At 41.0% G+C, this 23,109-nt stretch overlaps 1 protein-coding gene across 1 annotated transcript in view; it reads right to left on the bottom strand.

Moving 5' to 3' along the window:
- Nucleotides 1-23,109, bottom strand: part of LOC114664931 (gastrula zinc finger protein XlCGF57.1-like) — a 607,208-nt gene that overhangs the window by 176,718 nt on the left and 407,381 nt on the right. The window lies entirely within an intron of this gene.

The following is a 23,109-nucleotide window of genomic DNA, read 5'->3' as shown; positions in this document are numbered from 1 at the left end:
AAATACCATAACTGCTTTAGCGTTGTTACGCTCACTGCATCTTGTTCTTCTTTTTGCTGTTCCCGTTAAGGGTTGCCACTGCGGATCATCTTTTTCCATATTACTCTCACTGCACCACTCGGAGTATTTATATCACTGTATCTGAGTGTGAATCACAGCAGCAGATGATCGGAAAGAGAATTATCGGTATACAGTTTCAAGTACACACTACCTCAACCACGTCAAAAAGCGTCAAAGCCTTTCCTGTACGGACCTCGCGTTTCAGAAACAGTTTCATCCCAAGAACTATAAACGCACTCAATCACCTCACTGTAAACTTGCACTACAGTTATAATATTGCACAACCTGCGCTACTTTATAAAGCGCGTATGATGGCAATATCATTTTTAAGATGAAATGCAGCAAAATGTGTTGCTTATAGTATACAGATAAAACTTTAACTTCATTTAAATAATCTGTATTGCTAATAATTAAACATGTGAGGACACGGTGCCGCAGCGTATAGCTAGTTCAAGGATAGCTCCTGCCTTGCGCTGTATTCTTGCTGGTGCTGACGCGACACTGGAAGGATAGACGAATAGAATAATTAAACATGTACTACGAAGATATTTCAATGTTCCTTAAAAGTTTTGAAGAATCGGCGTTCTAAGCTTACAAATGGCTTAACGTCTATTACAGAGCTGATTGTGTGGCGATTGGAGAAAGAAAAGTATGGACAGGAATTGGAGGTTAGTACGTTTGAAAGAGACAGTACTTCTGTAATAAATAATTTCATCGAAGGTCGCACATGGTGCAGCAAGCCTCTTGCGTGAGCTATGAACAATCACTGCGCCACCGTGTTCCCATGTTTAATAACATGCTTTCATTCCGATCATCATGAAAATGATATCACGTATACATCTCAGTATTTTAATTATTCAGAGAGCTGTAATATCTCGAATGTAATGAATTATGTGTCCTGTCGGAGAAAGAGAAAGAACGGAAGCACGTAGTGATTCACACACATAGAGCACATAGAAGATCAAACACAGAAAAAAGCATTTAACATGCTACTTGAGAAACTAGTAAAATAAACGATTTTAAGATGAAGTTTATAATGTTCTACTTTAATGGCAAAATAATCTACATGATTAAAGTGGAAATTTCGAGATTAAAGTTGACATTTCGTGCTTTTTTCCCACTGTGTGCCTATGTTTTTTGTTTGTATCCTGATACGCTTTCATATGACACTCAGACGGTGGGCTACGACTCGCCTTTTTCACGGCGACTTTGATATGTGATTTCTTTTTTATTTCGGGCACTGTGCGACTTTGTGAATTTGATCTTTCGAGTTTTTCCGACACTCTGTCACTCGATCAACTTTCTTTTGTTGATTATACCACTGTTTAAACCAACAAATAGTAGGTTTTTCCTTTGCCTCCACTTGGTATTCGCTGAAATTCTTATATTTTCCCCTGTGCTTTTCCCATTGTCTTTTCACAGAAGGCTGTTTATATTGATTTGCATATTCAAAGAGGTGTAATTCTGGGAGGAGTTGGGGCGGGACAGAAGGCGCGTGCACGTGCGTTACTTTTCACGCAAATCGGGATTTATGTAGTGGAAGAACGTGAAAGTATGCGTGCGCACAGATTCCTGCATCTGGATTTTTCTGTGCGTACGCACAATCCCGCTTTTGTGCTTACGCCATGTTATAGTGTGAGTTCTACGCACGGCGTTATACATGAGGCCCCAGGAGTGGTCTTCTCAACCATTTGGTACATTCTTAAAAAGAAGGAACACACTGGTGAACTCAACCACACCAGAATGTCTGGAGAACCACAAAAGACATCTGTGTTGGATGAACCACTTCATAACATTTAACTGAACCAAGAACACTCTTGGGGAGGTAGAGCTACCATTGGCAAAGTCCACAATCAAAGACTTTTGATTGAATTTAATTTAATTCATGGAAGTAAAGACAAAGGGTTTACCACAAGGTGCAAACCACTGATAAATCTCAAGCATATGAAGGACTGATTAGAGTTTGCCAGAAAACATTTTTAAAAGGTTGTCCAGCTCTGCAACAAATTTCTTTGGAGAAAAGAAACTAAGATCAATATATACCAGAATGAAAGAGAAGAGTATGGAGAAGAAAAGAAATGGTTCATGATCTGTAGCATACCTCATCCTCTGTGAAACATGGTGGAGACAGTGTCATGGCATGGGCATGCATGGCTGTGAATGGAAGTCAGTGATTGGTGTTTATTGCTGATACGACTGCTGGTAGAAGTTGCAGGATGAATTCTGAAGTGTACAGGACTGTGCTGTCTGTTCAGATTCAGCCAAAACTAATAGAACAATGCTTCACAGCACAGATGGACAATGTGCCAAAAGATACTTTGACTGCAAACCAAGTTCGATTCAAGGCAAAGAAGTGGAATATTCTTCAATGGCCAAGTCAATCAAGTGACCTCAGCCCCACTGGACATGCACTTCACTTGCTGAAGACAAAACTGATGGCAGAAAGTTCAACAAATGATCAGAAACTGAAGACAATGGCAGTAAAGGCAAAGCATCAGTAGGGTGGAAACCAAACACTAGGAGATGGCCAGGGGTTCAGACGTCAGGCAGCCATTGACTGGAAAAGATTTTCAACCAAGAATTGAAAATGATCATTATATTTATGAGTATGTTAGTTTGTCCAAACAATTTTGAGCCCCTGGAAATAGGGGGGCCATGTATAAAAATGTCTGTCTTTTCTAAACACCTCATTCAATATTTTTATTAAACCCCTTGAACTGAAACTGAAAGTTTACACTTCAATCACATCTTGATTGCTTTGTTTCACATCAATTGCGATGGCACACAAAGCCAAACTTATGAAAACTGTATAACAGCCCAAATTCTTATGGAACTGAGTATATTTTATATTTTTGCTAATGTTTGCGCTAATTTAGCTCATGCCCAACATTTGTGAAGGTTATAGTTTTATTTTACATCAACAAAGGAATTAAATGAAGGTCTAAAAATTCAAAAAAAGATTAAACGCTACATTTCTTACAAAATACCTGTTTTAAATTTTGTTGGACTTAGTTTTTGGATTGGCTTATTTGCTGCTTCTTCACTCCTTCTTATTTATCTGTTACTTAGAATGACCAGTGGAATTATGTTGATGTGCATTTGCTTTTTTTTTTGATCACTTAAACTTTTTTTGAGATGTAAAGACAGATGTACTAAATCTGCTTTAACCACAGTGTTACAGTACTCTTACACATTTATGAAGCCAGGCTTCAAAGGAAGGACCACCTTCTACCACCACTCTAGGGTTCTCTTCCTTCATAATGAAAGATTATGGTATCTTCATTCAGATAACAACTAATAAACTTTGTGATTTTGATCACACTACTATCACAGATGGCTTCGATGACGTTTAAATGGCAAACTGTTGTATTTTCTTATTTAACCAGCTGTTGTTTCTTTCAAGGTGTCATCCAAATGTTATGACAATTATAAAGATCCTAATGGTCAGAATGTGATGACCTCTATAAAAGATGAAGAACTGACAGACGGCCTGTACAACTACTTGGATGTTGTGCTCTTGGCACTTTTTAAAGGATGGCGAGAGTTGGTGTCTTTCTGGAGGAGCTCATGCCAGAGGTTAGTTTGCCTACAATACATCTTTAGTGAGCATACGGAGTGTATGTGTCCTCTTTCTTCCATGTTTGTGATCAGCTCTTATTAAAGCTGTGGAAAGAGTTGAGAGGATTCATTTGGCAGAGACAGAGAAGATGTTGATGGATGGCCCACTCAGAGGTATGTCATTTGAAACAAACAATTCCTTTCTTTTTCTTTTCAGTACCATTATCCTGTCTAAAAGAATATCCTTTGGTTGTTGTGAATTAAATTATGATGTAAACTAAAGTATATATATTTTAAAGTGAAATTTCAGGTACTCATTAGTAAAACATTTTCAGTATCAGTTGAAGTGTGTTTAAGAAGTGTGCCATAAATAGCACAAGGCCAGAAGTTGTTCTTTCCAATAACGAATGCATTTGTCTTTTTATCTGACATGTCTTCATGTTTGAGTGTTCATTTGTTTGTTTGTTTAATAGTGAGAGAGAAGAACTTCATATTCTCAAGTTTCAACAAATGGAATCACAAAGACTGCATCACTAAGCCTGTTCTGCCACACCTTGTTAAAGCTCTTCATTTTATTAGCCCCACCTAGTGGGCATCTCTGGTATTTTCCCTTCCTTCCCCTTTGCTTCCTGTCATGTGACATAATCAGGAAGTTAGTTCAGAGTCTTGAAAGCTGCTGTTGATGTGCATGGAAGATGTTGTAGTCTGCTGTGATCTGCCCTTATCTTCATGCTTGTGATAACATCATCCGTACGTCTTACTTTCCTTTAAAGTCACCTTTCCTTTTATAGATATCTGCTGATGGACGTAACTCCTTTAGAGGTTTATTAACAGTTTGTGTATAATGGCACAACAATTTACATTTGAACAATAAGTTTGTTGTTTAATACAAAGCCACTTAGCAGTTTGTATCTTTTTTCTCTGTTTGCATTTCACCCTTTTAATTCTAATAATTTGTGGACAAAGAAACGGTGGTCTATAGAGTTTAGGATAAAGAAAGGTGTTTATCTGTCTGTCGAAGCACAGAGTCTGTGTTGAGGCCTGGACAGAGACATTTGAACCTGGGATTCTACCCCCACTCCATAAATATGCCAGCCTTTTTTAATTTTTGTCTTATACCTTTCAAGATTATTTTTGTTATTTCCAAGTGTTATTAAACTTTACTTACTGTGCCTGAAACAGTTGTACATTTAATTAACTATTCATGTCAAAACTAAAGGACACTTTTTCTGTTATTGCCTAAGATCCTCGATTGTGTATTGTATATTTGAAACTGTTAGTATATCAAAGTTATTAGCCAACGGATGTCAACAGCTTCTTTTTATGTCAATAAATGTCAAATAACTGCATTGTACATTATTATTTCTTTTTTGTGAATTACAAATAAATGTACTCATCTACATTATATTCTGTTTTTTACTTCTATATATAGTGTAATGGACGGCATAGAGGAATTGGCATCCCACCTGGAACTGAACAGGGATCCTTACCCGATCAGGAGGCCAGTATAACAGAAGGAGCAGAGTAGATAATTTATCAGGGACATTTTCTTTCTCCAATATGCTAGGTGACAGCTTCCCAGGTTTAAGAATCCTACATGAACAACCACAAGGCATGCTGGGACTTGTAGTCCAGTGAGGCAAACCTGTTGGGTTCTTCGGGGGCTACCAGGGGAGCTGATGGGATTCACAATCCCTACTTTTTGGGACTTCCATTAGGCTATGCCCTGACACCGGATGTACTCCTAGGTCCGAGTATAAAAGAAGCTGTTCAACTTCATCCTGGGGAGTCGGGTGGAAGCAGACAAAGCTTATTCTGGAGGAGCGGAGGAGAGGAAAAAGAGTCTGAAGAACTGTACTGTGTGTGGTGTGTGCCTTTTGAAGTCTTTTGCTAAAATTTGACGATTTTGTCATCATTTTAAGATCACATTTTCAATTAATTAAATAATTTTGGTGTAAATACAGTTTTAGACAAACATACAGTTTAAAACTGTGGGGAAATATGAAAGGAAAGGTGTTTTATTAGATTAACGGAGGGTCAAAACTTTAAAGCACAATGTCTTTAAATAATGAATATGTCATCCATCCATCCTTCCATTATCCATCCATCCATCCATTCATTTTCCAACCCGCTGGAGCCAATCCCAGCCAACACAGGGCACAAGGCAGGAAACAATCCTGGGCAGGGTGCCAACCCACCGCAGTCCTTCCATTATCCAACCCTATAATCTAACTACAGGGTCATGGGGGTCTTCTGGAGCCAATCCCAGTCAACACAGGGCACAAGGCAGGAAACAAACCCCAGGTAGGGCGCCAGCCCACCACAGGGCACATACACCCACACAATAGGGACAATTTAGGATTGCCAATGCACCTAACCTGCATGTCTTTAGATTATGGGAGGAAACCGGAGGAAACCCACGCAGACATGGGGAGAACATGCAGACTCCATGCAGGGAGGACCCAGGAAGCGAACCCAGGTCTCCTAACTGCGAGGGAGCAGTGCTACCACTGCGCCACCGTGCCGTCCTATGAATATGTCAGAACTTTGTAATTTTATACTCATGACATTAAATGCAGTGCCCTCCATAATGTTTAGGACAAAGATTCACTTTTTCTTGATTTCTGCACCACAGTTTAAAATTACAAATCAAACAATTCTGACATTGTAATTAAAGTGCACATTGCAGACCTTCATTAAAGAGTATTTGCATACATTCTGCTCTCACCTGTGACGATGCAGGTTCTGCTCCATGCTCCCATCTTCTGTCCGGGAGCCCTTGAACCGTACACAGTCTATAATGTTACCGAGATGAGCTAGACGGTGAGGCAACATAACAAAGGGGATGGTGGGAAAGTGCAAAGTGCTTTATTAAACAAACAACAAAACAATGTTCAAATTAAATAAAGTGTAGTGGTTCCCAAAAGTCCATAAATAAATAATCCATTAAAAGACGATGAGGTTAAAATGTTGCTGGAAGCAGTCCTTTAAAATACAATTAGAGCCCGGTGCTTCTTTTACACTAGCATCTCACCTGCTTCTCCCATTTGGGCCCTGCAGCAGGTGAGACGCTCTTGGCGAGCGCCCTCTTCTACGCAGTGGTGTGCTGGGGAGGCAGCATTAAGAGGAAAGACGCCTCACGCCTGGACAAACTGGTGAGGAAGGCAGGCTCTATTGTTGGCATGGAGCTGGACAGTTTAACATCTGTGGCTGACCTTCTTGTTCTCACACAGGTCTGGAGGCCTCCCGATCCTGGCTTTGGTCGCGAACTCATCCCAGGCCTGAGACTTGGAGTCCTTGACAACCAGGACGGTCACGTCAAGGACTTCTCCACCAAGCCTCCCAACTCCCGCTGCCATCCCGGCCTTATGCGTCCAGTCGCCCTTCACTGGTCACTCCCGCTACTCGATCACTCAGCAGGAGTGACCACTACTACAACTCCCAGGTGTCGGCCTAACACCCAGGCTTCCGCTCAGCTGCCTGCGAGCATTCACTCGCTCACCCTCACCCACACCGGCTCTCTCTCTCCTGCTCCTCGCTCTCCAGCAACCTCCGTCTTCTTTCTTTTCTTGTTCTTTTCCCTCCCTCTCTAGCAGACTCGCGCTTCTATAAATGTCGAGAGGGCATAGAAGCTGCAGCACATTAGCAGCCCCAGGAACAATCACAGATGTGGGCAGTCTCTCACCTGTGCACTTAGGTGAGAAATGCCCACACCGCAGATCGCCCTGAGACCCGCTTCTGCCACAACTACCACGCCTCCTCGCTAAGCCATGGGCGCGGTGATTATTTATTTAAAAGTGGCTTTTGCAAGAGAGCTGTGGACCCACAACACCACATCACTATGTAGAAATGACAACACTTTTTTTTAACGGACCCCCTACTCCACACCATCTGGGAAACAAGCAATGCAAGGTCTATTAAAGCTGATGTCATATTTAGGACTTTGTCACATATCCCTCACATGTAATGACTGCTTGAAGTCTGAGATTCACAGACATCACTAGTCGCTGAGGGTCTTCTCTGGTGATGATCTGCCAAGTCTACTGCAGCCATCTTCAACTCCTGCTTATTTTGGTAGTTTGTCATCTTATGTTTTCTCAGTTGGATTTAAATTGAGTGACTGGCTTGGCCATTCATGAATTTTCCACTTTTTAGTTTTGATAAACTCATGTATGGCCTCAGCAGTGTGTTTGGCTCATTATCTTGTTGTAGGATGAAGCGCCATCCAGTGAGTTTGAAGGCATTTACTGGAACTTCAGCAGATCAGATGCTTCTACACACCTCAGAATTCATTGTGACACTGATGTCAGCAGTTCCATCATCCATGAAGACAAGTGTGCCAGGACCTGTGGCAGCTATACATGCCCAAGCCATAACACCCCCACTGCCATGTTTAACCGATGAGGTGGTCTGTTTTGAATCTTGGGCAGTTCTTTCTGGTCTCCACACTTTTCTCTTGCCATTACTCTGATCAGGTTCATCTTTGTATCTTCTGTCCACAAGACCTTTTCCCAGAATTCTGCAGGCTCTTTGAAGTTCTTTTCACAAACTGTAATCAGGCCATCCTGTTTTAGTGGCTGACTAGTAGTTGGCTTCTTGCAGTGTGTCCTTTATGTTTCTGTTCATGAAGTCTTCTGATGATGGTTGTCTCTGACCCATCCACATCTCCCCCTGAAGACTGTGTATGATCTGTCAGACAGGCATTTGGGGAGATTCTTCGGTCATCAGCAGTGGAGGTCTTCCATGGTTTACCAGTCCCTTTGCGATTCCTGAGCCCACCAGTGTGTTCCTTCTTCTTCATGATATTATGATATTCCAAACAGTTAATTGAGGTCATCATAAGATTTGACTGATGTCTCTAATGGTTGTATTCTTGCTTTTTAGCCTTATAACAGCTTTTTTGACTTTCATTGACACAGCTCTTGTCCTGATGATAAACAACGGCAACTACAGACTCCAAAGGGTAGAAGCCATGAAACCCACGGGAGGATTTAAAAAGACCTGGGGGGTATTTTTCGTACATGGATTAGTCATTTAGCCGGATGTAATTGTTGACGATTTGGCCTGATCCTGGATCTGTCGGTTTTTCGAAACTCTTGCTGTCAGTGTTGTCATATCAACACATCCTAATCCACAAACCTGCTCGTAGCAGGTTTGTTCTGCGTAAACAAGGATTAGCTCACACATGTAATCAGTGACGGTGCGTGGAAGTCATCCAGTCAGGGCTTCGCTGTTCATGAATGAGCGACCAATTGATATTGGTGCGCAAATTATATGAAGAGAATTTCATATAGAGAGGGTTCTGCGTGATCAGCAAGATCCTTTATTGCTCCCGGAGGAAATTCTTTTCGAAAGATATCGCTTTAGCCGAGGGAGAATATTGTACCTCAAAAATTTATTAGCACCTTATATTCGAAGTCAAACTTGGCGAAGTCGGGCTCTCACAACCACACAGACAGTATGCATTGCTTTGAGGTTTTTTACAAGTGGCACTTTTTTATATACTGTAGGCGATGCGGAAAATCTAACTAAAAGTGCAGTTTGCCTGGCAATTCATAAAGTCTGTTTGGCTCTGAAATATTTCCTTCGGGTTTTCATTGTGTTTCCTGGACACCTGCGTGTGCAGACAATAAAAGAGGCGTTTCATGCCATTGCAGGTAGGTAATACACAGGCTAAAACACCCACAGTTCCATAAAGAATCCCACAATCAGCCAAACATTCTCATTACCAGGATTTCCAAATGTGATTGGGGCACATGGGACTGATCAGAGTGGAGTTTGATCAAACATTATTTGGAAAATGTACCTCTCCTCCTGATGAATAATCAGACACAGTGTCTTCATCAAATATTTGACCTTCGTTAATATCTCGTTGGTCAGACACAGGTTCAAGGGATATGACATTCCCTGCAACTGACCCAACAAAACAGAGGGCTATATGGAACATACCTATATGGCACACATGGAGGACAAATATATGCAATGACCATCCTTTACCTGAAATGAAGTGACCACTGCATCCTGCCACTGGTTCTGAGGAGGAGCTTCCCCCTGGAATGCCCTCAGAAACAGGGCGATGGGCATTTTGCTGGAGAGCCAACTCTTCTGCAGTGGTTAGGTCTGGACCGCGTGGACCTCCACCTGTTTTTTGCTTGTCTGCCTTCTTATTAGCTTTAATTTTAATGTTTTTATATTATATATGATTCTTTATGTCAACATTTCTTTACATAGTTATATACCAATATTTACCAGTTTGAAGTATATTCTTGTACTTCACTTTAACCTGTTCCCGTGTTCTCCTTGTGCTCACGTTTCATCTGGAATTACGACATATTAAATAATAATTAATCTGACACATAGGAAATGAAACGCAGCATTCAGTAAGTACAATGCACACTACTTAGCGTTTAATTCGTTGACCACTTTTTGCCAGCTGTCTTTTTTGGTCTGGGCTGCTTTTGCATATTGCATTTTTGCATAGTGCATATTAAATCTTGAAATTCTTCATATCCTTCGAATAAAAGGTCTTGCGCCGCGTGTGTGAAAAAAAAAAATGCGCCCGTTCTTTCGTCATTTTGTTACAGCCTATCAAAGACTTGCTGATCATGTTTTCTAGACTCAATATATATGGGCTTTTCACTCAGCGCGGGCGCGCGCTTTCATCTCGGATGATTAGATCCAGCTACACTAATCTAATACACGGCTGCGTTTGAAAAACCGACTTATCTGGATGAGTGTCACCGGCATTAACTTATCCAAGATGAGGCACCTGATCTCGGATAATTTAAGCGACATACGAAAAATACCCCCCTGAGCTGTCAATTGTTCCAAATATTATGGTGTCATGAAATGGATGGACCATATAGAAAAAGTGTTGCTATTCCAACATGTTGTCTTGTGAATCTCTGCAAATCCCTTAAACGAAAGTCTGCAATGTGAACTTTAATCACAATGTCTGAATTGTTTGATTTGTAATTTTAAACTGTGTAGCAGAAAGGGAAATCAAGGAAAAAACAGGTCTTTGTCCCAAACATTACGAAGGGCACTTTGTAGATATTAGAAGAAACCACACTGATGTAAAGCACTTTTGTTGCATAAATGTATGACAAACTGGAACAAAGAATGAATCACCAGAACTACCACTGGCAGAATAAATGTCCAGTTGTTCAGAGTGTAGTACTCAAAAGGTAAGAGTGAAGAGGGGCAATGCGGTGTGTGGTCAAGGGTCCACTTACAGTCAGTACAGGGGGTTAAGTGTGAAAGAGAGGGCCTTATGGTCAGTGACACTGTAGCACATAATGTCCATGGGGTCCCTAATTGTTTGTTTTTTGTTTTGTTTTTTTTAAGTTGGAATGGGCTTTATGTTCTGTCAAAGTGTGAAGAGACCATGAAATATCCAGGAAATCAAAGTTTTTAACATCAGTGCCCAGTATCTGACGTGACTTCTAACATATTTTAGGCACATTAGGGCCTGCTGGACTCAGATGAACAACAAAGAAACATCTATCTTGTTTTCATCTGTTAAGTACTTTTTGCTTAAGTAATGTTATTTTTACTCTAATAGACACCCACTTCATATACATAAAAGGTGACACGATGGGATTTACTCACCTCAGATTCCTGTTGACCACCGCAGTTCATCCAGCGCTGGGCTGCGTACCTGTCAGTGTGCCAAGTTTGAGGAGTCCACCCAGAGTCACACCTGAATAAAAAGAAGGAACACACGGCTATGTGGACATGTACAGCACAGTATAACACTTCACAGGACACAATCGTGGAGACCCAAACAGAAGAGCAGACAGGCAGCGTGGCGGAGGGGCGACGGATAAGGAGTAAAAAAAACTGAGGCTGTGGGTTCAAATGTATCTACTGACACTGGGGAACCTTGAACGGGTCGTTTCACCTGCCTATATTCCAAAAGAATTTTAAAAATACGAAACGTAACCTATTATGTTGTAAGCTACCTTTGAATTTCCCCAAGGTAGAAATAAAGTGTATCTAAGCTAATCTAATCTACTGTAATACATGTGTCAGACAAGTAACGAAATGTGAATGTAGAAAGATAAACGGACCGAAACATCAGCTTAAAAAAATAAAAGTAGTGGAATCTCCGGGCGCGTCGTTATGACTCCGCTTTAAGGCCTTTCATAACAGGACCGCAACTCAACCCAGCGACAAAAAAAGAAAGTATTTTACCTTGAGTGGCCGGATATTCAACAGACTGCAGGAGACGCCGGTGGATTACCAAATGGCAAAAAAGAAGAAGATGTAAGTAAATTTCATGAATCTGTTAGCCAATAAGACTGCGACGAATGGAAGATGTGATTTTCTTATCCAAAAGATACTTTCGATTTCACAGATAGTCTCCGCCCTAAAAAAAATGCAGGAATTCCATCGCATGTGGAAGGATTACACTCTGTTAGGGAGATCAGGAGTGTAAAGCTAAACTCTGCCACCTAGCGTTCATAATGTTCATGAGTTCTCGTTTTATCCTAATTCTCTCCGGCAGCTGGATGAAGACTCGGCCTTCCACGCCCCCGACCTTCCACGCCACGCCCCCAGCGCCTGTCCTCTCTCTCACTGGTTTCGTTGCAAAACAAATAACGTCGATGAACCCTGTAACCCTAAAAGATGATAAAATCGCTGTTAATATGCCTTCCTCCGATTACAAGGCAAGAATCCGAGTTTCTGTTTATATTATTATTGATGTAGTTTATTTTAGAATTAAAATATCAAATTTGATAATGAAAAGAAAGAGGACATGACATATTTTTTAGATTAAGGAAACATCATACTAAATGTAAATGTGGTTGCTCTGAGTTCTATTATAGTGAATTCTATCATTTGAAATATTTTTTTCAAATATCATAATTTCCCCTTGGGATTAATAAAGTATCTATCTATCTATCTATCTATCTATCTATCTATCTATCTATCTATCTATCTATCTATCTATCTGAAAGTATTTTTGAATTATTTCTGAAACCTCATTCAATAAAAAAGAATGTTTCATTAATGGAATTAATTTATTATGTTGCTAAATGAGTGATAATCAACAGGCATGACAATGACTATGGTCTACACTTTTGAGTTCTCAATAAAAGGGGGAGAAAAAGCTTTTAAAACTGTTTGTATTGAGTGAGGACCTTCATCCTCCATTTTCTGTCTTGAAATGTGTTTATGCATTTATAATGTTGATAAATTTCAAGTCGAGTTGCTAAACTTTCAAACGATTTCCTGGTTTTCAATTTTAATGCAATATAGTTCTCTCCATGAATATGTAAGGAGAAAAAGGGATCTATGACATGCAAATAAATATGTATTTTAGTAAATGGCTTTAAAATTATATCACTTGAGAGAATACAGTGTTTAATACTTCCCATTACATGATTTTGTATTTTTTAAAACCATTGGTATCTTGGTGGTGGCACAGTGGCAGAGCTGCTGGCTCACAGTAAGGAGTCCAGGTTTGTGTCTCACGTCATCCTTTTGCCGAGTTTGAATGTTCTCCCCATCTCTGCAGGGGTTTCCTCCTCAAAGACATGCAGGTTAGCTGGACTGGTGTTGCTAAAAATTGGCTCTAGTGTGTCGTTGTGATTGTGTGTATGTGGTTGTATGTGTGTCCTCCATGCAAAAGACTGGCATCCTGTCCAGGGTTTGTTCCTGCCTTGTGCCATATGCTGGCTGTGATGGGCTCCAGCACGCCCCATGACCCTGTTTAGACCGAGTGGGTCAGACAAATGAATGAATGAATGGCATCTTGGTTTCTCTAAACAATTTATTATGGATATATATGCAATTTTACCCAGTTTAAAAATATGTTTAAAAGTTTTGATTAGATTGCCTCCATTCACATACAAGAAAAAAGAGTAGATATTTACATTTCCATGTGCTCTGTTTCAAGTAGATCAGGTCCTTGCCAGATTTTCTTTCGGAGTAATTAAAATTCCACATTTATTTGTCTTATAGAGTCAAGACACATACAACATGTAGTGAAGTGTAACTGTTGAAACAGGACAAAAGACTGGGATCCTGACTTATAAATATGTACTTCTTAAAAAAATGAGGCAAATCTCCTCAATTGCTCCATGGATATTATCTTATGTGTTTCTAAAGAAATGTAAAAATTAGCATTTTTGAAAGTTGCACTCTTTGTGCCTTACTGACCTAACTTTAAAAATATTTTGCTTGGGTGGATGAAATATATATATATATATATATATATATATATATATATATATATATATATATATATATATATATATTCACGGCATTCGAAGTCTGTGTCACAATCTGATCGTATGGGTGGTTACCTACCAGGTAACGCTTGTGGTTGGCCAGCGATCTGCTAACATCTGCCACGGTGCCCTCAGTTTGTGAAGAGCAGATCATAGAATGGTTGAAATAGTTTACTGTCAAATAAATGCAAAGAGTACACGACACGTGTTTTGCCCTCATTCTGGGCTCATCAGGTGTACACACTCCACTGCACTCCCTCTCGGGAATCGAACCTCGGACGTCAGCATCAGAGGCGATACCCCTAACGTTGCGCCACAGCATGTGGTTCGTTTATTTGACAGCATGTAGATCGGGGTAATTACATTCACGGCATTCGAAGTCTGTGTCACAATCTGATTGTATGGGTGGTTACCTACCAGGTAACGCTTGTGGTTGGCCAGCGATCTGCTAACATCCGCCACGGTGCACTCAGTTTGTGAAGAGCAGATCATAGAGTGGTTGAAATAGTTTACTGTATATATATATATATATATATATATATATATATATATATATATATATATATACTAGCAAAATACCCGCGCTTCGCAGCGGCAAGTACTGCTTTAAAATTTTAAATAATAAACCGAGGGAAACTGTACCAATAATTATTTCTTAAGGATCTCTTTGTATACCACGTTGTCAGTTCGCCCCTCCGGTTGTAATATGATCAAGCTGTGCGCTGAACTTATTCTTGAACATGCAACGTATAGTTGGCCATATGAAAAGCAATCTTGCCTCAAATCAATGACAACCTTTTGTAGGGTCTGTCCCTGAGACTTATTAATTGTCATTGTGAAGCAGAGCCTTACTGGAAATTGGAGGCGTTTGAATTGAAATGGGAGATCAGAGGATATAACGGGGATGCGAGGAATAAAAACTCTCTCCTCTGAGCCACCACCAGTAAAAATAGTTGCCTCAATTAGGTTCTTTTGCAGGCATGTAACCTGAAGTCTCGTGCCATTACAAAGTTTCGGTGGCTGTAAGTTTCTCAGTAACATTATTGGTGCCCCAACCTTCAAAATTAGATTATGCTCAGGAGTGCCTGGAGGATTCAGAGTGTGGACCGAGCTGCAGGCTATGGACGTATATATGTACGTAAGTAGGATTCAGTTAGCGTTGGGAACCCGCATACCAAATTTCTTGAAGATGGGCCCATTAAGTAAAAAAGACCATTGGAAAGTTCAATATGGCGGCCGACAGTGGTGTCATACCACCGAAATAAGTATGTACATCGGTTTCGGTTAGCGCAGGGAAGCCACAAACCAAATTTCGTGAAAATGGGGCCATAAATAAGAAAGTTTAACATGGCGGACGTTGTCGACCGTTATGACCGTTACGTGTAGAATTTCAAAATGCAACTTGCTTAACTTTTGTAAGTAAGCTGTAAGGAATGAGCCTGCCAAATGTCAGCCTTCTACCTACATGGGAAGTTGGAGAGTTAGTGATGAGTGAGTCAGTGAGGGCTTTGCCTTTTATTAGTATAGATGTATATGTGTATGTATACTGTATGTGTGTGTGTGTATATATATATATATATATATATATATATATATATATATATATATATATATATATATATATATATATACAGTGGGTACGGAAAGTATTCAGACCCCCTTCAATTTTTCACTCTTTGTCATATTGCAGCCATTTGCTAAAAATCATTTAAATTAATTTTTTTCCTCATTAATGTACACACAGCACCCCATATTGACAGACAAAAAAAAGAATTTTTGAAATTGTTGCAGATTTATTAAAAAAGAAAAACTGAAATATCACATGGTCCTAAGTATTCAGATCCTTTGCTGTGACACTCATATACAGTGTGCTCTTTTTTTTAATTACTGTATTGTTGATAATGTAGAGATAGCAATATCAAAATCTTTACAGATTTCCGTTTTCATCTTCTATTTTTGATCAACAGCCTTAAGAAGCTCCATCTTCATTTTAAGCGAAATAGCAGTTTGCTTTCCCCCTGAGCTCTTTGCCATTGTGCTTGTAAAAAAAATTCTTCTAAAATAGAAAAAAAAAACGCGAACCAAACTCACTGATTTTTACTCACACTGCGATGTACTCGTCACCGAATTCCAAAGCCAACTGATGAGAGATGAGATGTTTTTGTGTGGCGTTTGTAGGGGTGGTGGGTGAAAGTAGCTTAGATAAACAAAATTGGCTCGTGTCACAGGCTATTCCGAGGGTATTTCAAAGCCAAGTTTGCCTCCTTTCTATGAAACATGTGAAACCACCTCTCTTTCATTTCACACCCCTCTTAAATCTCGCCTGCGCGGCTGGTGTTTTCCGTATTTTGTTCTTTCCCAGAAGGGAAATCTTTTCGTGTTAAGCGATTTTCATTTCATGTTAAGAGAAAAAAATGCATGAAAATACGTAGTAGTTTGTCGGGACCGTTGTATTATTTCGTGTTAACCGATATTTTATCTTAAGCGTTTTCGCGTTAAACGTATTTCACTATATTTAACTCAGGTGCGTTCCATTTCTTCTGATCATCCTTGAGATGACCTTCATTTGAGTCCAGCTGTGTTTGATTATACTGATTGGACTTGATTAGGAAAGCCACACACCTGTCTATATAAGACCTTACAGCTCACAATGCATGTCAGAGCAAATGAGAATCATGAGGTCAAAGGAACTGCCTGAAGAGCTCAGAGACAGAATTGTGGCAAGGCACAGATCTGGCCAAGGTTACAAAAAGATTTCTGCTGCACTTAAGGCTCCCAAGAGCACAGTGGCCTCCATAATCCTTAAATGGAAGACGTTTGGGACGACCAGAACCCTTCCTAGAGCTGGCCGTCCGGCCAAGCTGAGCTACCGGGGGAGAAGAGCCTTGGTGAGAGAGGTAAAGAAGAACCCAAAGATCACTTTGGCTGAGCTCCAGAGATGCAGTCAGGAGATGGGAGAAAGTTGTAGAAAGTCAGCCATCACTGCAGCCCTCCACCAGTCAGGGCTTTATGGCAGAGTGGCCTGTCGGAAGCCTCTCAGTGCAAGACACATGACAGCCCGCATGGAGTTTGCTAAAAGACACCTGAAGGACTCTGAGATGGTGAGAAATAAGATTCTCTGGTCTGATGAGACCAAGATAGAACTTTTTGGCCTTAATTCTAAGTGTATGTGTGGAGACAACCAGGCACTGCTCATCACTTGTCCAATACAGTCCCCACAGTGAAGCATGGCGGTGGCAGCATCATGCTGTGGGGGTGTTTTTCAGCTGCAGGGACAGGACGACTGGTTACAATCGAGGGAAAGATGAATGCGGCCAAGTACAGGGATATCCTGGACAAAAACCTTCTCCAGAGTGCTAAGGACCTCAGACTGGGCTGAAGGTTTACCTTCCAACAAGACAATGACCCTAAGCACACAGCTAAAATAACGAAGGAGTGGCTTCACAACAACTCTGTGACTGTTCTTGAATGGCCCAGCCAGAGCCCTGACTTAAACCCAATTGAGCATCTCTGGAGAGACCTAAAAATGGCTGTCCACCAACGTTTACCATCCAAACTGATAGAACTGGAGAGGATGTGCAAGGAGGAATGGCAGAGGATCCCCAAATCCAGGTGTGAAAAACTTGTTGCATCTTTCCCAAGAAGACTCATGGCTGTATTAGCTCAAAAGGGTGCTTCTACTAAATACTGAGCAAAGGGTCTGAATACTTAGGACCATGTGATATTTCAGTTTTTCTTTTTTAATAAATCTGCAACAATTTAAAAAATTCTGTTTTTTTGTCTGTCAATATGCGGTGCTGTGTGTACATTAATGAGGGAAAAAATTAATTTAAATGATTTTAGCAAATGGCTGCAATATAACAAAGAGTGAAAAATTGAAGGGGTCTGAATACTTTCCGTACCCACTGTATACATAGTGCTCAGCATAAATGAGTACACCCCACTACATTTGTCAGAAAACCTTTAGTTTCCTTTCAGTATCAACATTGTCTATGAGATACTGTACTACAAAATACTCCCACAAATGTGGGCCATTGATTGCAAACAAGATTTGTTAATTTGCGCACACAAAAAAGTGATTATCCTAACAAATTCATTCAAGCCCATGTAGCAAAAATGAGTAGACCCCAATTATAGTCTTAGGAGAAAAGCCACACTTAAGACTACAAAAGTCCCATTAACAGACATTCAACCACAGGTGAGTCTAATGATTCATTTAAGAGGTGTCCAGCAGACAGGTGACTATAAAAGGGCATTACTTAACAAAGAAAAGCCCTTCCCATTTCATGCTGTCAGCAATGGCTCCACATGGAAGAGAAATGTCAAAAAATCTGAGAAAGGAAATCATTACTTTACACAAAAAGGTGAGGGCTACAAGAAGATCAGCAAAGCTTTACATATCAGTCAAAATACTGTAGCAAAAGTGATCCAAAAATTTAAGAAAGATGAAAGTGCAACCATCTTACAGAGACGTCCAGGCTGTCCACGGAAGTTAACTTCTCGACAGGAGCGTCTTCTGATGAGAAGGGTTGAAGAAAATCACCATGCAAGTTCACTGCAGTTAGCTAAAGCAGTAGAAAGCCAAACTGGAGTGACCGTTTCCCGTGACACAATACGGCGCACACTGCAGAGGAATGGCATGCATGGGTATCGTCCACGAAGGAAGCCTCTCCTAAAGCCCATGCACAAAAAAGCACACCTAGAATTTGCTAAGGCCCATGCTGAAAAAGATGAAGACTACTGGTACTCTATACTCTGGAGTGATGACACAAAGATCACTGTTTTTGGAACTAATGGTTTCAAAACTGTATGGCGTCGTAAAGGTGAGGATTTCAAAGAAAAATGCATGGTGCCTACAGTGAAACATGGTGGTGGCAGTGTCCTTATGTAGGGCTGCATGACTGCTGCTGGTGTTGGGGAGCTGCATTTCATTAATGGTATCATGAACTCAACAATGTACTGCTTTATACTGAAGGAGAAGATGCTGCCATCACTCCGTGCACTTGGTCGTCGTGCACGTTTCCAACACGACAATGATCCAAAACGCACATCTAAAGCTACTGTTGCATTTCTGAAGAAGAACAGGGTGAAGGTGATTGAATGGCCAAGTATGTCTCCTGATCTGAACCCAATCGAACACCTGTGGGGAATTCTGAAGCGACAAGCTGAGCATCACTCTCCATCCAGCATCCAGGCTCTAAAAGAGGTTATTCTTGAAGAATGGAAAAAGATAGATGTTGCAATATGTCGCCAACTTGTTCATTCCATGCCTAGAAGACTTGGTGCTGTCCTTAAGAATCACGGTGGTCATATAGCTCGTTCACTCAGCCAATCGTGATTCATATAATTGGTTTGAATATTGGGAAATACTTTTTCAACCAATTCTTCTTTTGATGTCACTAAACTGCAGAAGTTATGAGGCAATGAAATTCATCCTGAGGTCAGATCAACCGGCACCTTTCCGTTCCCAATTTCCAGATTTCTCCAACCCCGTTATTGACAGTTTGCATTATTTGATCGTAAATGCCTTTTTGCTGAAGCGTTAGCTTAGGAATATTTGATTGCACGTACGACAAAAGATCACCCGTGTTGTAATTTTGTTCACAACGCAATTCTACATCGAACGAAGCAGCAGCAGATCGATTCGGTGATGGCATTCCCAATTGATTGAGAACTTTGTTCGCGATTTCTAAGCACAAATCTTCAATCATTATCAACGCTTAGTTGTAGATGTCTGCTGTGAAATCCATGTTTATATTTGAATTTTACTTGCGTATTCGACGGAAAATATCTTCAGCCATGTGCAATTTATATTTCTCCCATAACTGTGTTGGAGATGAAGGAGAGCAGGCGGTCAATATGATTGAAACAATGCACGAATTTGATTTGGATGTGACGTGTTGCACGCGTCATTAATGTATACATCCCAGTGTCGGTCGTTCTCCAATAAATTCAGAGCTTGACATGTACTTCGTAAAGTGGCATGTGTAACGCCGTTGACAATTCTCAACTGCTGGAAAGACGTTGGACCGGGCACATTTACTAACAGCATGTGAACAAAGAAGCATTCATCTTGATTGAGATGCACGGTGTACAGTCTGCCTATCGTAGTTTCTTTGAATATGCCAGGTTGTCCGTTGACTCGCTCTCCTCGTTTGCGTTGTTCAAATGATTGTCTACTCGCATTCCATGTGTAATACGTAGGCACTTCCGAATACAGCAGTGTTTTCGCAAACACGTCATTTTGACATAACGTAAAGAAAGCAGTTAACGTTGTAGCCGGTGGATTCAGGGCTATTTGTTGCACATTTGTAGCTGTGAAATAAACGCGTTGTCTATTTTCTAGATGTACTGCTAAGACAACATCTGGACTTCGTTCATGTATGGGAAATGAAAGACTTCGCCATACAGTTTCATTGCTGCTTATGTATCTTCCAGCCTAATACTGTGCGATTTCATCGATATGTATGACCGCATTCCTATCACTTCTTTCTGGTTGCACGCCAAAAACTGCCATGTCGCTGCCTTTATTCACGTACTTACAAATGTATTTGATCGAAACATTGAAATAGAATCGTAAAATATTTAGTATAGCGTGGGTTGCGTTTAGGTCCAACAGGTGGCGCTGTGTTTTAAAAAAAAGCATGTTTTTACCTGTCGCAGGTGTGACATCTATATAATCCATCCATCCATTTTCCAGCCCGTTGAATCCGAACACAGGGTCACGGGGGTCTGCTGGAGCCAATCCCAGCCAACACAGGGCACAAGGCAGGAACCAATCCCGGGCAGGGTGCCAACCCACCGCAGGACACACACAAACACACCCACACACCAATCACACACTAGGGCCAATTTAGAATCGCCAATCCACCTAACCTGCATGTCTTTGGCCTGTGGGAGGAAACCCACGCAGACAAAGGGAGAACATGCAAACTCCACGCAGGGAGGACCCGGGAAGCGAACCCGGGTCCCCAGGTCTCCCAACTGCGAGGCAGCAGCGCTACCCACTGCGCCACCGTGCCGCCCCCATCTATATAATATGTATAAAAAACACGCGCGTATTCGAATGCAACGTCTCTTGAGATCCGTTTAATCGCCTCGTTGATTGCATGTCTTCCAAGGTAGTTTCAATACCCATTTCCTGCACCGAGTCATCTCCCCTTTTATGAGTGACTGTGTCAGTGGCCGTACTTCGTACAGGTCTTTGAACGCACTGAATACTTGTAACTGGTGTCGCCCGTCGGCTACTTTCGACAGGGAATGGAAGCAATTGTCGAGTAACAAAAATTATTTGTAAGTGATTTCGCATTGAAGAAATAGTAAAAAGTTGATCACTTGGGTCAATACCTAAAGAAATACACACAGCAAATGCAATTGAGAATACACCAGAATCTGTATGATTTTATTGTTGCTGTGCGTCTTCATAGACTATGGGAGGTTTGTAAGGAAACAAAGCATGAAGATAACGAAGCTGCTCTTCGATGAGGTTGAATTTTTTATCAGCGTTTAAACTGTCATAGACATGAATTACAGCACCATCATAATAGGTACACACCCAGTGAGTCACTCGTTCAGTAGCTGCAGAAGGTAATATTTGAATATGTTTTGCATTTTGTGGAATGGGCATTATAGGTATGTCAGGAGTCCACATTAGCAAAACCTTCTGAAGTTGGAAAATTGTATGCGCAGCTAAAATTTCGTTGAATTTGCTCATGTGATCTGTTGATAAATAATCATTATTTACCAACTCATTCATTGCAAAATCTGACAGTGATAAGATCACTCCTTCCATAACACTAAACACAAACACTAAGTAGACACTAACACTAAAAAACGGCAACACCGCCGGGAAGAACACTAAATGAGATAAAGTAAAAGTCTACTAAACTTCTTTATTATAACTGCTTTATTGTAGCAGGTGAGGGGACGCTGGTGCACGCTTGTTGTCGCCGCTCCTCCCTGTTAACAACACTTTTCACAAAATTCGCCTTAATTCTGCACTTTCTTATGCTTGTTTTATTTCGTTTATTGTACTTATAGTTCGTGGATACAGCTGACTCAAATTGCATGGATTTGGCATAATATTTACAGATTTTATGGACTCCACTTTACTGGGAACAGCCGAGTCTGTGGATCACGGGAGGAGACCTCTGAACATTTCTTTGTACCTGGCGATCTAGCACCTCGGGATGATCTGTCTCCGTGATTATATTCACTATGCTGACCTGCTCCCGCTTCATCTTACAGTACTCTACGACCAGGAACTGATCTGATGTTCATACTAACCTGGCTCATGGCTCCGGGGCGATCACGCCTGAAATTACCAAGCGTTACTGTTTATGGCTGTGTATTGGAACATCCAAATCCTGCTTCCTCCTCTTTCTGCTGCTTGCTATAGCCGCTCACCTACGCTACCACACCCGCCTGTCCTACCAGCTACGTTGTGCTGTGCTGCTTGTACACTGCTATCAGCTAAGTATCACTCACTATTTTAGCGCTTCGAGTACTGAGAAAAGCGCTATATAAATGTAATGAATTATTATTATTTATTATTAAACACTAAAGTACAAAAACTAAGTAGAAAGTAACACTAAACCGCAACACCACCGTGAATACCGGCACACCGCGTCTACTAAACACTAAGAAACACTAAAGGAAAAAAATACTATTTAGAAAGTATTGCGTCTACTAAACAGTAAATCAATAAAGGAGAAAGGACGGCAAGACGGCGTCAGCTGCGGAGCTCAGCTCGGAGCGAAATGAAGTGAATGGGAGAGGAGATGATCACGTGACTCCAACACCCGCCTTAACTCTCCGCCCCTCCACAAACAGCCACACGGATCCCGACTCTCCTTTATATATATATATATATATATATATATATATATATATATATATATATATATATATATGTATATATTGTAAAAGCTAGCCCGGCCAAAGACAGACACAACAACGCAGTTTCCACAACACACGTTTATTTACAGCCAATATTTACATGTATGTACAATGTCCAGTCCTTGGTTCTTCTGGCCACCCCCACTCCTGTCTCACAAGCTCCGTCCTTCTTTCACCCAACTCAGGCTCCCCGAATGGAGTGTGGCAGCCCCTTTTATCCAGCCCTGGATGTGCTCCAGGTGCCCAATGATGGACTTCCAGCAGCACTCCCCAGTGTGGCAGAAGTGCTTCCCCCTGCACCCAGAAGCACTCCAGGCATAAACCATATTCCTGGTCTGTCAGCACTTCCTGGTGT

The sequence above is a fragment of the Erpetoichthys calabaricus genome, chromosome 1 (assembly GCF_900747795.2).
Source record: "Erpetoichthys calabaricus chromosome 1, fErpCal1.3, whole genome shotgun sequence".
NCBI classification, from domain to species: domain Eukaryota; kingdom Metazoa; phylum Chordata; class Cladistia; order Polypteriformes; family Polypteridae; genus Erpetoichthys; species Erpetoichthys calabaricus.
This window is presented reverse-complemented; position numbering and strand designations above follow the sequence as displayed.